The sequence below is a fragment of the Empidonax traillii genome, unplaced genomic scaffold (assembly GCF_003031625.1).
Source record: "Empidonax traillii isolate 1590-97213 ecotype Southwest subspecies unplaced genomic scaffold, ASM303162v1 scaffold8:size5222938, whole genome shotgun sequence".
Taxonomy (NCBI): Eukaryota; Metazoa; Chordata; class Aves; order Passeriformes; family Tyrannidae; genus Empidonax; species Empidonax traillii.
Genome location: NW_020955201.1, coordinates 2777975 through 2801116, shown reverse-complemented (window position 1 = coordinate 2801116; position 23142 = coordinate 2777975). Strand labels below are relative to the sequence as shown.

The 23142-nt window shown below is 39.8% G+C and overlaps 1 protein-coding gene across 1 annotated transcript in view; it reads left to right on the top strand.

The window, feature by feature from the left end:
* The first annotated feature begins 2353 nt into the window (after positions 1 to 2353).
* Positions 2354 to 23142, top strand: part of SV2C (synaptic vesicle glycoprotein 2C) — a 104762-nt gene continuing 83973 nt past the window's right edge. The window contains exon 1 of the mRNA XM_027882912.1: positions 2354 to 2593. The gene's annotated coding sequence lies outside the window, so the exon portion shown is untranslated. The remainder of the gene's footprint in view (positions 2594 to 23142) is intronic.

The window sequence follows — 23142 nt, the reverse complement described above, 5'->3', positions numbered from 1 at the left end:
AGAAAACAGAACAAGAAGACATCATACAGTTTTACTTCAGTGATGCTACACATTCCTACAACAACCTATCTGAGCTAACACAGTCAGTCCTATATGTGTGCTGAAGGTTCAGGATTGGCTTAACTCAGCCTGAGACAAGTGAGTCTATTGCTGATCTAGCTGAAAACCCATCACACTTTGACATGCTTCCCTTTGGTTTCCAGTTTTATTCTGCAGGTATTTCTACTCACCAACTCATTTTACCCTGAAGCCACACAAACAATAAAGCTGATGGAGAAAGGGACAGAATGAAGAACAAGTGGAAGAACTGATCTCTGCAGTAGAAGCACGGTGTTAACATCAGTTTAATCTAACTACAAAACCACACACCTTTTCCTTCTGTGGACAAAATTCTCTCTTTAATCCTTTAGTCTATCTGCCTGTTTGCTACGAAATGCCTACAAATCTACATCATGAACGTCCCTGTCCCTAACATAGTAGGTGAGGAGGAAGGTGGCTGCTGTAGTGGTCCTTTCTCAATGAACTCTGAAGGTAAGGTTAAAAAAACTCTTGAGTTCATCCATTGTGCTTTTATCACAGTGATTTATTTTTCTTAGCATTTCAGTCCTGGGTGTTCAAAACCTAAATGTGGTGGTGTTTTTTTCTTTCATAGTTGTTATATTTGCTCAAAAGCTCCCAAGGAGCTCCCAAGGTGCCTTTGTCCTAATCATTTTATTTCAGTAAAATACAGTAGGGTTGGATTAAGATGCATTTTATATACATATATGTTCCTTTTAGATAGTCAACAGTAAGTGGATGGAAATTATATTTTACCACCATTCTTATTTTTGTAGCACAGATAGCCTTTTCTTTTGCTGCCATAGGAAAATTTTGGAATCTTTGTTCTTCTTCTATATTGTTTGTGACAAGTTTAGTCTATTTACAGGCAGGTGCTGTTTTGTAACACCAGGTGCAATTTTCTAATGCTAGGATTACTGAAAGGGACAGAAAAGTATTAGGTATTTCTTTTCTGCTTCTCTACTTGTGTTTCACACTTGACAGCACTCCATGCATAGTTCATTCAGTTTTCCCCTGGGTAGCCAATCGATAAGCCGGTTTCCTTTGATGTTTGAGTCTTCTGCTCAACAACAGAGAAAAAGAAAAATATTTCAAGGAATAGGAAAATATGCATATAAGCTCACAAATATTGACAGTAAGTCTCAAAGGCAGATGGGGTATCAAAAATTACAACTCTGTAGAAGACACACACTAGGCATGTGCAGGGGCAATGATGGTAACTGCCCATTATCCTACCTTTCTATTACAGGCATTAATCATGGTTTAAAACATTTTGGAAAGATGAATTCAAGTCCTATGTTTGTCAATAGAACTGATTGAATATTTGCTAATTTTTAAAAGTAGTTTTAGTATGGAGTCCTACCTGCTCTCTTCACTTTCTCTTATATCTCCATCTGGGCAATACCACTGCGTTTGTCACATTGCACACTTTGCTGGTGCAATTGAAGGTAAATGTATGTAATCATAAAGGAGTACTAAATCATATTCTTTGCTCTACAGTGGATATTAACATCTAGTGTGAAAACGTTATGATATAGCTTTCAGTCTTTGATACCACTGCATTAAAAATATGTTGATTATGGTAATAAACATAATAACATCCTGCTGTTTAAAAAAAAGGCTTCTAGTCTATCCATTTGTGCCAAAACAAATAATCATCTGTACACATGTACTTTTCTGATGTTTTCTTAAAAAACCATGCACGATATGGGTCCACCATTACTCTGGGCAATCAGTTCTAATGCTTCCCTGTCCTCCTGGTCAGGAATTTTTTCACTCAGGATAGTGAATATTGCTCCTGGGACTTCCTATACCACTTATTTTCACCCTGATCTTCTTAGTCTTTGCATGTGGAGTCTTAGTCTTTGGATGTGGAGCACAGACAGCTGCACACTGTTGCTGCAAACTGTTTACAGCCTGTGCCCTGGGACAAGAGTAAGGAGGAGGCATGCGATGATCTCCGAGTGATCATCGGGCCTGTTGCAACCTGTTCTGAAACATGCAATTTCATATTCTGTCCCCTGTTCTCACCTCTCATAAAACACTGTTTTCTGAAATAAAGTGCATGCGTGAGCGTCGCTATTTTTATTTTTCCCTTCTAGCAGGAAAAAAGGCCGCGTTTTACGGAGGCTTCCTAGCCTTGCCCGTGGCGGGAGGCGGGGGGGGGGGGGGGGGGGGGGGGGGGGGGGGGGGGGGGGGGGGGCGGTTCCGTGCTTCCCCTCCTCCGGCTCCGGCCGCTGCGTGCGGCGGGGATCGCCCTCCCCGCACCCCACGCCTCCGGTTATTGATGGTGGTGGCCACCGCCCGCCCCGCGCCTCCCGCCGCGCCCGCCCGCTCCCCCTCTCTCCCCGGCACTGCCGCAGAGGCTCCACCGCAACGCGAAGCCCACACAGCCGCTCCGGTCCGCCCCTTCTCTGGTCTGTCACGCTCGGCGGCTCCTCCGGGAGGCTCCTCGCTCCCTCCCGCAGCCTCACGCCGCGAGAAGGAGGCAGCGGCAGCGGAGGGAGCTGCCGCAGCTCTGCACTGCCTGCCCCCGGTAAGTGATGCTCCGGGCACTCGGACTGCCGCGGCTGCTTCCCCACAACTTTTTTTTTTTTTTTTTTTTTAATTATTTTTTTATTTTCCTTCCTTCTTTTTTGCATGCTTGACTTCAACTTTTCCACGGAACTTAACAGGGGGCTTGCTGGACGGGGGGCGCGGGGGCAAAGCTCTCTTCGGGGCAGGTGGAGCTCTGGGCGGGAGCTCGGGATTCCCCTTCATCTTCGCGGTGAGCGTGAGCAGTTTGTGCTCGGCTGCTGCTCGCTCCAGCTCCATCCAGATCTCGCTCGCTCTTTGCACAGAGAGAGCAGGTTCCACAGATCCAAGGCGGTGTGAGCGTCTATCCCTGCTCTAGAAGCTGACTGGCATAATAAAGCTGGCAGAACTTTTGCACGCTAGGGGAGCAAAAACAAGGGGTGTCGAGGTTCGCAGACTCCAGATGCTTGAAGAAAACAAGTTTGCAGATGTCCTAGCAGCAAGGATCGCGAGGAAAATCAAAGGTACACAAAGGTTTTCAATTCCAGCTCCTCAGGGAACCGGCACTTTCTAAGATCTGTTAAGAATGGAACAGGCAGGGTTTCAGACCTTGAAACAGAAAAGGAAGGGGGGGAAAAAAACCAACGAACGAACGAAAGAAAACCAATTTAAGGCATTTTGAAAACACTGTTGCTTTGCTCACTGTGGATTTCCTTCAAGGATTGTAACTCACATAGACTGCGTTGGGAGAATAGTTTAGCACTCGTGACCCTTGAGGGGGAGTGGGGAACTCCCTCCCCTGTAGCTTCAGGAGAGGACTTTTCCAAAACACACTAAGTTCCTGCTTTGCAGGGTGCTTTGGAAATTTGGGTCCCGAGACGCCTCCGGCAGTGTATGGGGAGGGGAGTGTGGAGAAGTCACAGTTAGGAAAAGTATAATCCAAGTCCCAGTGTTAGGAAGAGCCATGGGATGGTGAGTTTTTTTGAGGCAACCCCCCCATCTCCTTTAAACAGTGTTGAAGGGTAGAAGAGCCTTAGTTATTCAAAGAGGCGTAGGAGCTAGTCTGGCAGTGCTGAAGGGAGGCAGGACACCGCAGGGACAGGAGGGCTGGGTGACATGGAGGTAATTGAACATGGAGGTCATTGATTAGTCTTTGGACACTAATCTTGCAAAGCAGTGTGGGCGCAGTGTGAGTAGGGGGCGAGGGTGGGAGCTGAGTCATGCTCACTGGGGCAGCCATGGCACATCTGTACAGAAAGGAGGGGGCTGAGGAAAGAAGCAAGAAATAAGGAAGAAGCACATAAAGACAGGTGGGGAGGAGGAAGAACGTGTTATTGAAAGATGCTGTAATCACCCAAAGGCTCCTCTGTGATTGATAGTATCCTTCTCTCCTTCACGTAAAGGATTAGGATGCTGATGAGTGTATCTCTGATGTAGAGGGGGCTGGATTGCAGAGGTTAGTACAACACAAGAGAAACCTATTCAGATAAACACACTTGGTATTGCTGGTACTTGGGCTGCATTGCACTGCAGTGCAGGGAGCTAACAGCAACTTCTGCCTTAGGAGAGAGAGGGAGCTGCTGAATTGAACAGTAAAGGTGGCACGAACAATGCCAAAAATTACTGCTTCACAAGGGAATAGAACTGGAAGTAAAGCTGTAATGAGATATTGGAAGGACCATCCTGATGAATTTACAATTAATCAAAAGGGAGTTTAGAAAAAAAAATGAAAACAACATTCAAACCAAATAAAGGTCTCTGATTGGATTCATTGTAAATAGTATACTTCTGTTAGAAGTTGTTTTCCTCCAAGTTCTACATGGGAAAGTGTCCCATTTTAACTGTGCCGTATATCCTCTCAAATAGAAGTTTTACAGTTTTACAATCCTTTTCATGGATTGAGGTGAGAATGAAAACTATCATTTTGCTCTTTCGTTCAATATTCATAGTTTTCCCTGTAATGAATCTTTTACTCAGTATTTTCGTAGAGAACAAGGCAGCATGGTAAACCAGAGACCCCATTCTTTCCCTCTCACCCAGGAATTTTCTGCAATTTCCCTAAATTTCCCTTAGTGCTTTGGTGCTTTTTTTTCATCTGTCTCCGTAATTAGAAGAATTGCTTTTCTATGATACAAAGAAAAGCAGAATCCACTAAAAAATACCTATAGTAAATTCCAAGTGCAATTTTATTTAAATTTGGGGGAAGGCTTTACATAGGCCAAAGATTGAGAAAAAGACTGGCTATCAGTTAAGATTATTGACACACGCTGAGTCTTCAAACATCTTGAAATGATACTTGAAGAGAAAGAAGAAAAAATCAAGTAATGCCTTTATTTCTGAAGCTGTATTCCTACTGCTTATTCAGATAAAGATGACCCTGAATATCAGTCGCACAGTCTAGACACAGACTTTCTCTGATGGCAACTTGATGTTAAATTACATGTCATTGCTTTCTGGTAAAATAATTTGAATTTGGCTAATGAGATAAAATAACTGTTTTCAGATTTTATATTTGAGAAATTAATTTATTTTCAATAATAATAAAGAAAAGGTGTTATTTCTGAGCAACATGCAAGAAAGATGTTTGCAACAAAGGAAAATCACATGTAGAATTGATATGTTTGCAAAATATGGTGTAAGTTGATAATGTGAAACCTATAATTCATTTTATATGTGCATGAGCATGTAAGATTGTGTAAGTTGCTTGCAGTAACGGCAGATTTCAAATTAGTTTTTTTTAATTGTGTGTTGCAAAGCACAGAGGATAAATGTTTATCCACAGTGGTCCTGATCATTCAGTTAAACTCAGTATGAACTGAATTGTAGGTTTCAATGGGAACTGGAACAAGCACAGCTATATAATAATTAAGGGATTTTGGTTAGGGTTTTTTGTTTTGTTTTGTTTGTTTGTTTATTTGTGGAAGTAGCATTAATAAAGATATTTCATATTCTCAGTCATATAAAAGTTGTTTTAACATCAGAGGCAGATCACTTGGGCTGTATATTGCTCTGAATCTTTGAAACCATATGCATCACGGGATGCATATCAATGCATGTTTAAACAAAAGCTCATCAATTAGATCAGATGTGTTTGCAAACCTGTGATAGAAAACCCACAGCTGGTGCCACCACTTTTGTATTATGTAGTGCATAACGTTTTCCTATCTAAACAGAATGGCATCCCTTACAAAATCATCTAGAGGACTAGATTTACAGCTTGTCTTCTTTTAAGTGTTCGCAAGCAGTATAATGGAAAAAAATTAATTGGAATTGTGCTCAAAGTATTGACACTGGGAAGAAAAAGATAGTTAAATTTCTCTTTTAAGTTAACAGACTGTTTCAGTTTTAAATTAAATGTTATATATTCTCTAGTATCTATGGTACAAAAACACGGTGGGCCTTTTTTTCCTTAAAACGGTAACTGAAAACCTGAAAAGCTTTTATTCATCTTTGATTTTGTGTATTGCTACATGGTGCTTCTACAGAGACATTTTAAACATGCAGAGTGCCTTTTCTCATGTAAATATATATGATGCAGGTCAGTGATATATTAGTCATGTTTGTTTTCAGATTACCATTGTTATGTCAGCAAAAGATGAAGAAGTGTGCATTAAATATAATCAAATGCAGATTTCTTTAGCATTACTATGCCTGAAGCTGTTGTCCTCTTGTTAAAAAAGAAAAACAAACGGCGTAATGCAACACCGAGCACATCCTTTCCTTCTCTGTGGTTCCAACTCAGTCATTTTCCCATCCAGAGAGGCTAATAAAAGTTTAAATGTTGCATACACAATGAATGAAATTACTTACAGCTAAAGTGTAGTGCACTATAATACAATTATGATATTACTAATGTATTTTCATTTTTAAGACTAAATTCTTACCTCTGTTTGTCTGTATTTCTGCTGACCGACTGCTGACAGTAAAGACTTGCCATGCATCAACAAAATGATTAGGTGGCATTCCATCCAAATATTTCTAATTGAACTAAAGATGAACCATATTAAAAATACAAACGACACCTACCACGTAATGTCGCTGGTTCAGCACACAAGGCATATAGCTTTTTATTGATCTGGGACTCATGAAGAAGATGGTGTTGTCATAGCTTCATGTTTCCTTGCCAGCTGCAAGGTGGTTTTTTCTGCTGTTTGGTTGGCGGGTTTGTTTGTTTGCTTTGGTTTGGTTTTGGTGTTGTTTTTGTTGTTGTTGTTGTGGTTTTTTTGTTTGTTTGTTTGTTGTTTTTTTTTTTTTAGATAGATCAGCACCCCTGTAGCTGTCTCTCTCTTCCTCTGCAGGTTATTTTGTGGTCATGGATGTGTGGGTCTAGTTATGTGCTTTGTTCTAGAATGGTTGTCTTTGTCTCATAAACGTGTCTTGAATTTTTACTGAAAATCCATGTTACAATTAATACAGTTGGTAGCAGCATTAAAGCATTGTGCAGGATTTTTTTCCTCCTTAATGATCATTTGAAGGTTTGTGTAGGAAAAAGCTTCATGAAATACATCATGAATACTAATTATTTAATCACTATTTTACTATTTATCCATGGTAACCATGGAATGGAGAGATGACTTAGCTCATAGCAATTTATAGGGCCGCTGGGTCTTTAAATGGCACCATATTCGTTCCCTGTAGAGCTGGAGGATAAACTTCCCTTTCTGAAAGCGTAGCAGTGCTTACCCCAAGAAGGGGGTTTCAGAAACTGAATTCCACCGTCCCCACCTCCCTTGACAGTGTGTAGGTTTTGCTTTTATCTATGAATCCCAGCCATTGCTGCAGCCTTAAAAATGAAGTGTTCCCCTGTACTGTTCCTGAGCCTGAGAAATGAGGGATTCCTTGGAGCAGAACTGTCCATGAGCCAGCAGTGTGCTCTTGTGGTCAAGAATGTCAATGTTATCCTGGTGTGCCTTAGGAAGAGCATTGCCAATGGATTGCAGGAGGTGATCCTTCCCCTCTCTTCAGACCCAGTGAGGCCACATCTGGAGTGCTCTGTCCAGTTCTAGTCTCAAGAGAGACATGGAGCCCTGGAGTGGGTCCAGCAGAGAGCAGCAGAGATGATGAGTGGACAGGAGCACCTCTCTTATGAGGAAAGGCTGAGGGAGTTGGGCCTAGAAGAGATGACTAAGGTGGGACCTCATCAGTGTCAATCAGTACCTGAAGGAGCCTTCCAAGAGGATGCAGCCAGGCTCTTCTTGGAGAGCCTGAACTGTAGGAGAAGAGGCAGAAACTGATGCACAAGAAGTTCCACCTGAATATGAGGAAGAACTTCTTTATTATGTGGGTGACCTTGCAGTGGAACAGATTACTCAGAGAGGTTGTGGAATCTCCCTCGCTGAAGATATTCAAAAACTATCTGGACAATCCTGTGCCATGTTCTTTAGGATGACCCTGCTTGAGTTGGGAGGTTTGACCAGATGACCTGTGGTCCTTTCCAACCTGATCCATTCTGTGATTCTAATATTTCAGTTGGAAGTTACTGCTCTCTATCATGTAGCTTTGTGTTGTTTCTTTTTCACTTCTGTGGATTCTTTAAATCCTGCCTTTTGGACAGCTGATGGTATAAAAATGCTATCTCTAAAAATGGGACAAAATATTTATTATTTCCATCAAAAAGAAATGCACTTGAAAATTCCATCACAAAATATACCCAAGTACCAAACAATAAAGATAAGATCAACAATGTATTTTTCCATTTCCTGATCATGCTGAAAGCTCTTTGCAATGCACTTAGGATATCTTCCTTGTGTAGATATGAAGGCCTAGCTACTGTTTGGCATTTCCCGTTTTAACTCTCAAGCAAACAAAGAGAATTTCTTGGTACAACGTATGGAAGGTCCTGTAGTGGTGGCTTGTTAGTGCTTTTTGAGGGGATTTATGGAAATGTGAATGTTCTTCATAACTCATATGAGGCTGGTCCTGAAAAAGAAAATAAGATAAGACCAAGAGTTGCCATGGTCTCTTATGAGTTTAGAAAATGTATATTCTTTATTTTACAGTGCAAATTTCTCAGTTTTTAAAGAGTTACTTTTGACCTGATTTTAAACAAAAAGTCAAACGAAGATAATTCTAAATGCATTAGATGAAGGTACGAAGCACGTGTCTTGCTCTCCTACTTTTCATATCAGCACATAGCTGTGCAGTTTATGTTGGCTTTTTCTTTGGGGCAGTATTCTGGGTGTCTAGACATCATTTCTTGTGAACAGAATCACTGATTCACTTCACATGTAGCTGGTGCAGTCTGCCACTGACACTGGATTCACTTACCCATTTAATACCCTTTTTCAGCGTGTATGCAGTGCCTCAGTTTCAAACAACTTAACTTTATTTCCTGTCAGCTTTGTTAAATAAATCAAATTCTGGAAGTAATGAGAGCATTAGATGAAGATGCACTTGGTGATGTAAGACACATAACTAAAAACTTCCTTACTGTGCCTGGAAATTTTGCAAGGGTGATCGGGGGGGAAGGGGGGGGGCGGGTAGGAAGAAAAAAAGAAGAAAAAAAGGAGTACTAGGGCTCGTGGGAGTCTCTGCTATGCAGATGTAATCTGTTCTTTTCCTTGGTATGCCATCTCATCACTGGCTGCAGTATACTGCAGACATAATGATGTTTAAAATAGCTACTTTCTGTTGCAGTCTAGTACACCAGTATGATGCTCTAAATGAACTACAGACATCCTTGAGATTATCCTCCAGTATGGATGATGATGCTGATTGTCCTCCATTCATCTTCCTTGTGGCTGTACACCTTCCTCATAAAACCTTATGAAGGTTATAAAGGCATGACTTCACTTTTAAAGATAAAAAATGTATTTTCTGTATATACCTTTTAATCCTTTTGTAGACTCTACATTTGCCTGTTGAAAATACAGTTTCTATGGGTGACAGCAAGTGTACACTTACAAGTTCATTTTTTGCTGTTCTAAACTAACAAATAGATTCCCAAGTTTAACATATTACATAGGGTTTTCCAAGTTGGGCAGGCCAAGACTGTTGCAGCAATTGGGAAAACTAGAAAAACTTTTATGTTAGTCATTGATAATTTCTTTAGTCCATTTACCTGGAATAATAATTCCTCTCCAATGTTTTTCTTGCCTTCAAATGAAATCCTGAAAAGAAAAAAAGAAACAACTTGGACATGGAGAAATGAGGATGCTTTTCTTAAAAATCATTAAAAGGTGTTATAAATCTACATGGTTAGACATCATGTAGAAACATCTAACAGTTGTCTGCTTAAATTAATTAAATTTTGATTAATTTATGTTTTTTCAGATGAAATTCCATATTCAATTCACATCTGAACTTAGGAGAGTCTAAGTCCTTATTAATTGTAAAAGTCTTAAAAGTTTTGCTTAGTACAATGATATTAAGGATCTGAGCCATCTTCTACTCCATAAATGAACTCCTTAAACTTTGAATACCTAAACAGATATATTTAGGCCCATGTTTATAACCATTCTCACTGGAAGACATATTCCAGTTGAATGCAGTAGACACCTGTATTCAAAACATATTTATATGTTAATTATATGATACCAGTCCTTGTACATCTTGAACAACCAATCACAAACTCTCAGAGGTTAAAAGATAATGGCATCGTGGTTCTGTGTATTTGCTTATAAAATTAGAAGGCTGGGTGGAAAAAACCTTTAAACAATTAGCCAAACACATTTTAAGAAATGGATGTTTAGAAAATGAGTGTTAATTACCTAAAATGAGTTCCTGTCAAAGACCATTATTATAGGTTCTATATTGAACAGAGCTAAACTTGCTCCTAGCTTAAGAACTTTAGCAGCTAAAATCCAAATTAATAAAACATAAACATCTCATATGGTATTTGCTGGAGTTATGTCTTGGCTATCCACTGTCTGTCCCTGGCAATGTCTGTCCATGAAGAGCTGTCCAAGTTGGGACACTACTAATTAGTAGTCTGGAAACAACATTTACTTTAGTGGACACCTTACCTCCTCAAGGCAGTTTTGGGTGAAGTGCTGCTTATTTTGGACTGACTTCCTCTGTAGGAATAAGGAGACGCTGGAAATTATATTTCAGTCACTTTTGTTCAATGATTAAAACAATAAGCACACTGCTGCCATTCTACTTAATCATTTAGTAGACAGGAAAACTGTTTCTTCCTAGGAAAGAAGTTATTTCGTAGAACAAATTTTCACTGGAGAAATTGCTTGCTAATTACTGTATTACAGTAACAAATGAGTATGGAGACTCCCTGCTCCTTAGTCCAAAGGAAGAAAATACATTTTCCAATATCTGGGAAACTACTGCAAACCAACTTCTTTCAATTATATTGAATTCTCTCTAAAGTAGATTTTGCTCACAGAAATCACCAAAGAGTCATTTTATTGTGTATATTTGCTGAAATATTAGCAACTTGAGGGTATGACCTGAAATATGTATAACATCCCACTTGTTTTTTAAATGGATGAGTGTTGTTGTGGCAGGGATAGGAATAAAATGTTTCCTAAATATTCCAGGCTTTCCTGTGTTTGCTGCAGGTACAGTTTTCCAGAACAGAACAACTACAGTTACCAACCTGTGAAGAAAGAAACTGCCAGACTGACAGTCGAGCAATCAGTTGGGGCATACCCCTTAAGGAGAGACTGTGTTTGCTCAGCTGGGAAGAGAAGACCAAAGGAAGATAGAGAAATCTAATTGCTGTGTTCCATCATCTAATGAGTGACTAGTAAGAAGATAGAGTCAGGAAACAGAATGGAAACACCACTGGGTGGTGAAGTACTAGAGTAGATGCAGAGAAGTGCTGTAACCCTTCTGTCTTTGGATATGCTTAGAATTTTCCTGGACTTGGTTCTGGGCAACGTGATCTAATTTTGAGGCTTACCTGGCTTTCAGCAGAAGTAGAGTAGATCTCCAGAAGTTTCTTCACACTTTCGTTTTTCTATAACTCTACTGATATAAGAGACCATATACTTACTGGAAGTTAATAACTTAGTATCCGTCCTCTGTGAGCCCTTCTACTCACATCAGAACAGTATTGGGCTAAGATCAGGGCTTCTTTTCACAGCTGTATTTGTATACAGATTCAGAAGATGTGCACCTGGGAATGAAGAATTTATGATTGAGAGGGAATTTGATTACTATCAACAAAATACTCCATCCTGTTAATCTGTATTCTGTAAAATTTCTCTTATTTGGCTATAAATTCTTGTACTGACACAGACTGAGACACAAAATCTAGAGGATAACCTTAATAAAAAAATGAGTTAGCTGATAAATGATGTTATTTATTCTACCATTAAAAGACCAAATCGTAGAACTGCAGAATCATTTAATTATTTATTTATTTATGGCGATGTTGTAGCTTATAGTGACCATGACTTAATCTTCTGGCTACTTTACTCTTCCTAGGGAACTGTACATTGGAATATACAGGGACAATTTGAATAGAAATTACCAGACTTCACAGTACAATACAGTTATTCTAAGATGGAAATAATATATTGAATAAGGGTCCTCACGTGAAGTCAGAAACCATGAAGTCTGTAGTGTTGGGTTTTTTTAACTAGCATAAGTTGCTTTGTGCTAGTGGTTGCTCATGAGATAGAAATTTTACCTGCAGTATCCAAGTGTCTGACATCCATAGTTTATTCTTTCCTTCTCTGGGAAATGTGTAAGGTTTTTTGCATCCTGGGCTAAGTGGTTTTCTCTGATTGTAGCGACAGAAGAGGTTTGGCATATTTTCTTTCATATTTTCTCATATGGTTAATCTCAAAATAATACAGTCAGATACACTAGTTAATTTTCACCGACATTCACTTTTACTAGCTCTATGGCCAGTGTTGTACAGAAGCAGGTTCTGAGAATCAAAAACAAGAAATGTCATTTCCAAAGAAACATCTAGTGGAGATGTTCCCCATATATGTACACATTTATTTTTACATACACACACTCATATATATACATAATATATATAATCTTGTTTATTGCTATAGGGTTGTTTACATTAATTATTTACTCAAGGGAATAGGTTCTTGCAGAATAAGACCTCTTGGCTGACAAAGTGGAAATCTTGAGGCAAGAAAGTGTTGACAAAGTCCCTGCCAGGAGATTGGTGGGAAATAGAGCTGAATTATCAATAAATTTTTTTCAGTCAAATGTTGATTATTCCTTGTTAAATATAATGTACTTTAGGTCCATTTTATTTGTGGCTATAGGGTAAAGAAGTATTTTTCCCTGGATAGGAGAAACTCTTTTATATTGTACCTCTTATGCGTGAAATGAATGGAAGCCTTTATGTATGTCTGTATTTCAATATGTAGGAATAGGAATGAGCTAGAGGTTCCAGTACACCACCCTCCTCCACTCCTGTGACTGAGAAAACAAATTTCTGAGAGAAGTATCAAAGTATCTGTGCAGAAGTATCCTTTCATTGGCTGAACTTTATGCTAGCAATTTTCTTTAAACATTTTTTTTTTTAGAATTTAAATAAACTTGAATTCATCTTTATTTAATATTTTAAATACTCGAGGTGGTAATTCTGTGATGTTTTCTGACTTGGATTATTTCAGTAATGTATGTTTTTAATTAGGAAGATATTTTTAATCAAAAGCTTTTGAGAAAGTGGATGGCATAACTAGAATAGAGTTTATACAGAAGGAACTGTTGCTGTATTTCATAAAGGCTCCATAAACATGTAGAGATTTTTAAAAATATCTAGGTAAATGCTAAAAATACAATTAAGAAAAACCCTGTTACCTGCTAATCTAACTGCTACAACAGCATAGAACACAAGGATTATGTACTGAGTGTGTGAACTGTACAACTGAAAGCTATGGAGAGGTCAGGAGAGCAGGAACACATGCAGTGGACTGAAAAGATACACAGATTCAAATTCCTGGAAAGTTTTTAAATTAAAACCTGCATTTCCTTAATGGGAAGGTCCCTTGCGTTAGAGATGTAAGCACTGAACATTGCATCAACTATACAATCTGCAAAACTATTTCCGGTTAAACCAATGCACATACATTCACGGAACTATGATCAATATGATATATATCCTGAAGCCACCACAATGTGATGCTTTTAAAAAGATAATTGTAAGTTATAAGCAAGAACTAATTGGCTGATGAAGCAAGAATTTTTTCTAACATTGTTTTGCTTATTAAATTTAAAAATTTATGGCATCTGGGGTTTTTCTTCTTTTTTTTCCCCTATAAAATGACAATCAGTTTTGGAGCATATCTGCCATGGTATACTGGGCCTTAATTTGGACTTAATTTGCTGTTCCTTTTGCCAGCTTTGAACCTATACGTTTACACACATGTGAGTGGGTTGCTCCTTCTTATGCTTTCTTCAGATTTCATAGCCATGGAGTAATAAAGAGACTTGCTTAGAGTATAACACCAAGTTCCTTCATTAGTCAGCTGACACTGATGGCATACAGATAATTTTCTGTCTTTGAACCAAAAATATAATCTGATTTGAGTCATCTAGGGCCCCCGTTGGGGATGAGTAAGGGAGGGATCTTACTGTTTCTTTTGAACAAAAAAAGTGATAATAATAGACCAAGTCTGAATAGGAGAAAAATGGAAATTCTTATAAATGCCTATTACTAATGCAGAACATTTAAACAGTGCATGCCGAAGCATGAGGGTAAATGAGAACCCACTGGAGGAGCCGTGCAAGTGCAAATAGTGGTTCTACAATGTGGTCTGTGTGTGTATTTGAGGTGCTGATAAGGGTATGATCCACCTCATCTGTGGCATTCAAGGGACGTTACTGACGTGGCATTTCTTTCTTGATTCACTAACAGTAGCAATATCTTCAGTTAAATAAAAAGCACATGTGAACATGTACTACTGTTGTGGCTTTTCTACTTCATTACCTGTTGAAGAGCCATGATCAGTTTTGTTTGAGGGCAGTATCAGTAAAGAGCCAGGGCGTAAAAGAAAGTTAATGATTAATCTGTTGAAGACAGAAATTGAAGGGCAAATTACTTCAGAACACAGCCAGGCCGGGTTGCTACCTTATTGACGTTTGTAGCGTCAGAGTGTAAGAACACTGTTGCTGTAAGTCTACCAAAGCTAAAAGTAAGTTGGTGACAAACTTAAGCAATTCTTACCTCTTGGGGGACATATGTTTTTTAGGGATTGAACCAGTGTGAGTTTAGGCTTCAGGAGATTCCATCTATAATGCCGCTGCTGCTGCTGCTTTTGAGAACACACACAGGATCACTCTCGAGGAGAAAAGACAACGCAGAAAGAATTGCGTCTTGTCGATATCACCTGGGGAGTCTTTCTGCTGTACCTTCTGCAACCAGACTTGTCTATCTCGCATTGGCCTTTTTAGCCATCAGTGCGCTTGTAGCAAGCGTGGGTAGAGCCCCTCTCAAATCTTCATTCGCGAAGCCTAGCCATGGTGATGAGGCTTCAGGAGATTACCTGATAACTTTTTTATTTTGTAATATGTACCTTTCACATATTTTTTGCCTTTCCAACTATCAGATTTAAATATTACCAATATTCCACCTTTTAAAACATGGAAATAACATGAAAAATTAAATAAGGCTGCTGTGTAAACTCTCTCATAATGGATTGTTTTATTGAATTATACTGAACTATGGGGGTTAGAAGAAAACCATTAATATGACTTTGTAGGTCCTACATGTACCCCATATTGCTGTAATAAACAAGTAACATTTTTAGCCAATAAGAAGGAGGGATTCTTTTCATTATTAAGCAGCTATTACTGATTTTGGCTCTTTTTCCCCCTCTGTATTTTTATTCCAATTCCTTTTAATGAAAACCCTTCTAATCTGAATCAAGAAAGCAGAGGAATTCATACATTCAGTCTTAGCAGCTGGCAGAGGTAGTTGTTATCCACCTTTCAGAACTGTGAGCTTAAGTTTTTCTCAGTGTGCTCCATACCAAAGATTCAACTAAATTTTTGATACCACCCCCTCCAGAAAATGTCTAATAGCTCCTACTCTGCTCTTTACATTTGACAGAATAGATCCTGCTGCAATAATATTTCTAATATGGTGTTTGAATACCAGCACAGGAAATCAAACTCATGACCTCCCTAGTACAGCAGTGTCACGGAGATCAGCCTTTGTCCTTTTAAGAATTTCTTTCAATGACATTTTTCTCATTGAATATTCATTCATGATGTAGAAAATGCTGAACTTCTATAAATTCATAATGCCAGTCAATGTCAGAAGTTGTGCAGAATTTTGACTTGTTTCTTATGTTTTTAGCATGCAGTCCTAGCAAACTGAAGGTAATCATTCCATGAAGAGTGGTACCTGTTCATTCCAAATCCCACGGGCTTCAGTGTGAGCATTTTAATTAATTCTAATCCAGTCCTAAGTGTTCATCCTTAATGTTCCTTGTGAAAAGGCTTTCTGACTTGAGGGGAGCATCGCTGCTCCATGTGGCAGAACATAAAAATGGAATCACAGATAGATAACAGAGGCTTGATATTAAAAAGGGCAGTTCAGTAGCTGAAATGCAGTGTAAGTTCTCCTTGTCATGCCAGAATGGAGAACTAAACCAATGGCTGTTTGTAGACTAAACTCAGCACATACATCAAAAGTGAGATTTCTGCCAGTCATTGTGGTAACAGCTATAGTCAGTGACTGCTAATGAAAAATACTGCCACATATTCCAGTGTGTGTCTTTGGCTATTCCTAGTGCTTTTCCAGATCGCAGTTTTGGTCCCAATAGGCATCATATTTTTGGTTATACGATTCTGTATGCATTAAACAGTTTTCAAACTTTTGGTGCTTAGAGGTGCCTTCAGATTTTCAGTGAAGGGAAGAACCTATTTGTTGAGAATTTCAGCCTGCTGTCAGTGGTCTCACTGTCAGCTTTCAGTGAGGTTTCATGATCCTAAGGGTAGTCAGCAAAGCAGGCAGATAGCCTCAGTCTCTGTGAGAAGCCTGAGTTACCCAGCACACCTTGTTTGCCCTCATGAATCTCACCAGAACCCCGGCCACAAGCACCCTTTGCCTGCTGGTTCAGGACCTCCAGGTAGGCTCAGGCTTCAGCCTTTGTGAGAGCTTCCAAGCAGTAGCAACCATGAGACTGCTCCAGGAGGGAAGAGAAGGCAGTATCTGAGGGGTACTCCAGTGCAGCCAGGGCAGTGCCTTCACTGATGAAACATGTCACGGTCCTCAGGCAGAGTGTACAGAGATGGTGAGAGCAAAAGTTTTACATCAACACTCTGATGCTCATCAAACAGAGTGGGGCAGTGTTACTCCAAGATCAGCCAGGGAAATCCAGTCTGGGATTCAGAATTAGCATGGGATAGGAGACAGAAACCCTACAGAGAAGCTCAGGCAGATGTGGGGTGGCCAGGTCTGACTTAAAAGGGAAGCTGAGCTCATGGCAGAGGATCTGAGTGCCTATGAAGGGTCCCAGGTGAGGCTGGGCAGGTAGTTTAGACCTATTGAGGCACTTGAAGCCTTGCAGGCAATTAAAACTCTACGAAAGAGGAAAGACAGTCAATTTCAAAGCAGGGAAATCTCAGTAAGATGGTAGACTCCACTGGTGGTGTCAAGCATTTCAAGAACCAGACTGAGAATTAGGCTAAGAATAAGCTGGAATACTGAGGATCTCAGTGAACCAGAGAATTGTCCGCATCCATAAAGCATACACAGAAAAAAGACTACCAGGTGCCTTTCTACTTTAAAATAAAACAGAAAATGTTTTATACAACAGAATTTATTTCTGAGATGTTTCATCCCAGCACACCATTTTGCTGTGCAGATCCAAACACAAGGAACAGAACATTTTTTCATTTTGGCAAGTAGGTTGTTTCCAGAATAAGCTGCAGGAAGCTTACTGGAATTGAAAAAAAAAATATTTACCAGCTCTTCCATCTTCATTTTGCTGCCTTTTGTGTGCTTTCAATGGCAGAGCACTGCACTTATTCAGTTGTGCCATCCACCTCTACATATTCTACCCAAGGGAAAAAAGCCACACTGATTGCATAATGTACTCTGAGATACAGATAAATCCCATTTTGTCAGAAGTCTAAGTTACAGAATCTGAAAAGCTAGAGATTGCTGCATTGCTGTATGTTCATCAGACCATTATTTTAGTCTTTTTCTGTGATACCTTCTCAGCCCTGTTATCAAACTTAAAAAATAAAGGCTTATGCAGTTTAGTGAACCAAGCAGCAATTTAAAATATAAACTGCTAAAATATTAAATTTGTGTTTTAATGGGACCTATACACCTGCAGACACTTAGATTAATTTACTTTAGGAGTTGAAGTTTTCTTACACTTGCTGAAAAACTACATGTGCTAAGGCACATGTATACTGTGCAACTTGGAATAGTAGGATTCACGTTAAAAAACTGAAGATGTATTGTCAGCATATGATGCAGTTTGAATATGGCTAATGCATGATTTTATCATAAATCTTTATGAAGTCTTTTTTTTTCCAGTGTGGAATAAAATCATGTAAACAATTTGTACAATGATAAGTCAGTGCAACCTTAAAAAAATGCAGTCAGATTTTTAGCAGCAGTGTTTGTATTTGGGGAGATTAGGGCACTCATGATTTCTTTTTTTACCTAGTTAAGCCTGGTAGACAGTGAGTCAGCCTTAATTGTGAAAAAAAGTTATTTCCACCTGAAACTCTTAAATTTTCTCCCAGGGAAATGAAAGACTTTATGAGTGTCCAGAATCACTTTTTTTAGTGCTGCAGAACTAGCACTAGCATAATCTTTAATAGCTCAGGTATATTTGAAGCAGAGCAATACATTACTGTGATCACAGGCCTCTAGTAAAAACACTGCACGTGGCACAGTGCAGGAAACAGTCCTAGGAAAATCCTAAAGTAATAGGATGACATAGTAAAGATTGCTGTACATCATTTGGAATATCCACAGTATAGTTTTTTTCAGCCAAATATTTTAGAATATACTCTATTCTTTAAGAAGAATAGGGAACATGTGGTTGTAAAAATAGATCACTTTGCAAGAAGAAATTTAGCAATCTTGGCTGTACTTGTACAAAAATAAAAACAATGTAGGACTGCAGGCCACTTCTAAAGTAATCTGTACAATAACCTCCTCCTTCCTTCATATGAGATGCCAAGATATTTGGAGAGAGATCATAAACTTTTAATTATTTCAGAATGAAAAATAAGGTAAAACTATATAAAGATTTTAAGTTCAATCTCTCTTTAAACTTGTAGGGGTTTTTTTTCCTATTTATAAATTTATTTTGAAAACACTGAAAATATGTTTTGCCTGGGTACCTGTTATCTGCTGTTTTTCTTACAGCACTCTATGGATGTTTTTTCTGCCATTTTTTATTATAGCTGAGTTCCCATATTGATGAATTTCCATGTCACAGAGTCTGATAGTCATTGTTATTTCTCATGTGCAAGTATACTTATCAATTTAGTTATGGCCTTATTCTTTGTAATGATCTGTACCTGACACAACTTTTACTTCTGTAGTTATGCAGCTTTCTATTTTTAGTTTAGATTTTTCTGAGTTGTTTTACTCTCAGATGTAGTAAGTTTATGAAAAAACACATTTCAAAGAGCAGTATGTTGAAATAACCAAATACTAATTTAAAGACATATTTTGATTCCTGCCTATGTCAAGGTGGGCAACTAACCTAACCGTAAAAGCCACCTCTCTACTGCAGTTTGCTGAGGTGTCCCTTTCTCTTCCTCTGATTTTCCAGTCTGGATTCTAAACCTTTTTAGTTGTTCTGTGAAAGATATGTTTGTGCAATGACATATTCAGCACTTCATGCTTAATTTTCATTTATAAAAAAAGAGCTCTTCATTTAATGTAGGAGAAAAGATTTCTTTTTTTTTTATGTGTTAGAATGATAGAGTAATTTGGGTGGAGAAGGACCTCTTGAGGTCATCTAGTCTCAGACCTGGACTTAAACAGTTCAGAGTCTTGTCCAGTTGTGTTTTGAATACCTCCAAGACTGGGAACCGCAGGGCTCATGACCCGGCGGCCATGGTGGAACATGTTTGGCCTGTTATTCACCTAGACCCTCAGGTCCATGACTGCAGACTTAAATCTGAACTGTGAGAATATTCATTCAGTTCAAAGAATGTAATCACCGTCTTAAATTTGCATTTTGGTGTAACCAGATTTATGAGAGGTGGCATGAATACACCTCTTTATTAAAATAGTTGTCAGAAAATGTTTTGTTGGTTCATTTCCTTCATTGTTTTCTAGCACCTTTGGGATAACAAACAAATCAGTCTATACCACTCTGGTGGTTTGACCTTGGCTGGGTGCCAAGTGCCCACCAATCCACTGTATCACCTCCCTCCTCACCTGGACAGGGGAGAGAATACATATTGAAAGTCCCACAGGTCAAGATAAGGACAGGGAGACATCACTCACCAATTACTGTCATGGGCAAAACAGACTTGACTTGGGGATATTTAATTAATTTATTGTAATAAAATCAGAGTATGTTGATGAGAAATAAAAATAAATAGTAAAATACCTTCCTTTCAACTCTCCGTTCTTCACAGATGCAACTTCATTCACAGTTTCAGCTACTTGTTTCCCCCCATACAGGTGGATGGGAACTGGGGGTTTAAGTTGGTTTGTCATATGTTGCCTCTGCTGCTCCTTCCTTCTCTGCTGGAGGGCTCCTCACACTCTTCCCCTACTCTAGTGCGGGGTCTTTCCCATGGGAAACAGTCCTCCATGAACCTCTTTAACATGAGTCCTTCCCACAGCCTGCAGTCCTTCGCAAACTGCTCCAGCATGGTTCTCCCACGGGGTCTCCATGCTGCTGTAAACCTCCTCCAGTGTTGGTTCTTCTCTCCATAGGGCCACAGGTCCTACCAGAAGACCTTTGAATGGGTGTCTGCTTCACCATGGATCTCCATGGGCTGCAGGGCAGCCTGCTTCATCATGGTCTTCACCAGGGGCTGAAGGGGAATCTCTGCTCTGGGTCCAGGAGCACCTCCTTCTCCTCCTTCTGCACTGACCTTGGTGTCTACAGAGCTGTTCCACTCACACGTTCTCAGACCTCTTTACAACTGCAGTTGTGCAGTTTTCTTCCCCCCCCCCCACCCCCTTTCTTAAATACATTATCCCAGCAGTGTTATCATCATTGCTGATGGGCTTGGCTTTAGCCAGAGGTAGGTCCATCTTGCAGTTGACTGGCATTGGTTCTTTTCGACATGGGGGAAGCTTCTGGAAGCTTCTCACAGAAGTCACCCCTGTAGCTGTCCTGTTATCAAACCTTTTCATGCAAACCCAATACACCCACCAAGCACAACTATTTCTTTTTCAACTGAACTTGTAATTTTTTTCTACCCAGAGTTAGTTGTTACTAAGGATTGATTACTAAACTGGGAGGAGACACAGCCAGAACAGCTGATCCCTACAGACCATGTGATATCATGCTTGTTACAAAAAGTAGAGGGAAGCAGAAGGAATTGGGAAGATGTTTGAAGTGATGGCATTTGTCTTCCCCTGTAACTGTTACATGTGATGGGGCCCTATTTGCCTGGGATGGCTGAACACTTGCCTGCCCATGGGAAGCAGTGAATTAATTCCTTGTTTTTGCTTTACTTGTGTGCACAGCTTTTGCTTTTCCTATTAAACTCTCTTTATCTCAACCTATGTGTTTTCTTTTACCCTTCTGATTCTCTCCCTGATCCTGCTGGTGGGAGAGTGAGCAAGTGGCTGTGTGGTGCTTGGTTGCTGGCTGGGGTTAAACCACATTAGTGGGAATAAGCATGAGTGTGCAGTTGCAGGGCTTTGATCTTATTGCAATTACAGAGACATGGTGGGACAGCTCACGTGGCAGGAACGTTGTCAGGAAGGGCCACATGCTGCTTAGGAAAGGCAGTCCAAGGAGGCACAGTGGTTGTCCTCTAAACGCTTGGAATGTATTGAACTCTGTGAGGAATGTCTGATATCCCAGAGGGCTGTGTAGCCCTTCAGAAGAACCTCAACAGGTTGTAGAGATGGGCAGAGAAGAACGGCCTAAAATTCAACACACACAAATGCAGGGTCCTGCAGCCAGGAAAGAATAATCCCAGGTACAAGTACAGTCTGCAGGCTGAGATAAAGGAAAGCAGCTCTGTGGAAAAAGATGTGGGGGTCCTGGTGGACAATAAGCTGTCCATGAGCCAGCAGTGTGTCCTTGTGGCCAGGAAGACCACTGGTATCCTGGGGATACCAGGAAGAGCATTGCCAACAGGTCGAGAGCGATGATCTTGCCACTCTGCTCAGCCCTAGTGAAGCCTCATCTGGAGTTACTGTGTCCAGTTCTGGGCTCCTCAGGACAAGAGACATGGAGCTCCTGGAGTGAGTTCAGCAAAGGGCTACAAAGGTGATTAGGGACTGGAACAGCTCACTTATGAGATGCTCCAAGTGGGGCCCCATTTACTGATGGAATTGGGCCTCTTTAACCTGGAAAAGAGACGAATGAGAGGGAACTTACAAATATATATCAGTATCTGAAGGCACAGTGCCAAGAGGATGGAGCCAGGCTCCTCTCAGTGGTGCTGAGCAATAAGACAAGAAGCAAGGGTCATAAACCGATGCACAGAAAGTTTCACCTCAATATGACGAAGAACTTCTTCACTATGTGTGTGACCAAGCACTGGAACAGATTTCCCGGAGAGGTTGTAAAGTCTCCCTCACTGGAGATACTCAGAAAGCACCTGGATGCAATCCTATGCCATGTTCTCTAGGATGACCCTGCTTGAGTAGGGAGGTTTGACCAGAGGCCCCACCATTATATGATTCTGTGATTTCATTACATATATGCATATGTCTACCTAAAATAATAATTGTTCATATATATTAAGAGAGCTATACATAGCTTTACCTATGTATTTTTTTAAATTAAGCTAGATTCACTGCTGTATTTCATGTTTTTCACTCAGGCTCATTTAATTTTAATATTCACTTTGAATTATTCCACTTTTCCCTTTGCTTTTTAGGTCAAATTGATGTATGCTCCGTTTCTTCTCAGATTCCCATGACTGAATCTGGAAAAATCCCTCACCAGAAAAGCTTCTAAGTCATTCTTGCTTTTCGTATTTATCGGTTTTCACAACATATCTTGATAACGATTTTTCCTGAAGTTCAGTAAGGAAGCTTTCACTCACAGAAATCACTGGATATAGTTCATCACTATTTACTCAAAAGAGGCAATCTTTTACTGAAGGAGAGGCAGGTTCACATGAGTGCTTGGGATTCTTAGATATAGCATCAGTCTGGTGTCAAGTTTGTGAGACAAAACAATAAAACTGAAGTAGCAGGTTCAGCAACTGCCACCCTGAAAATGTAGGAAACCAAAACATTTAGGAAATAAGAACTATTGAATTCTAAAAAAGGGATTTTTTCCCCCAACTTTTCATATCTGTTACAAACAATAAAAAGTAACAGATGTTAAAGAAAAAATAGTGTGTGCTTTGAGTGAATAGCAAAGTGCCTGGAAGGCAGCATGGATTAAAAAACCAGGATCTTGATGTACCTTTTAACACTGTGCCAAGAAACCACTACTCTCTTACCAAGGTTTATTGACTGCAACAGCTGATCCCCCTTGAGGAGGCCACTGTAAAGCAGCATCAGAG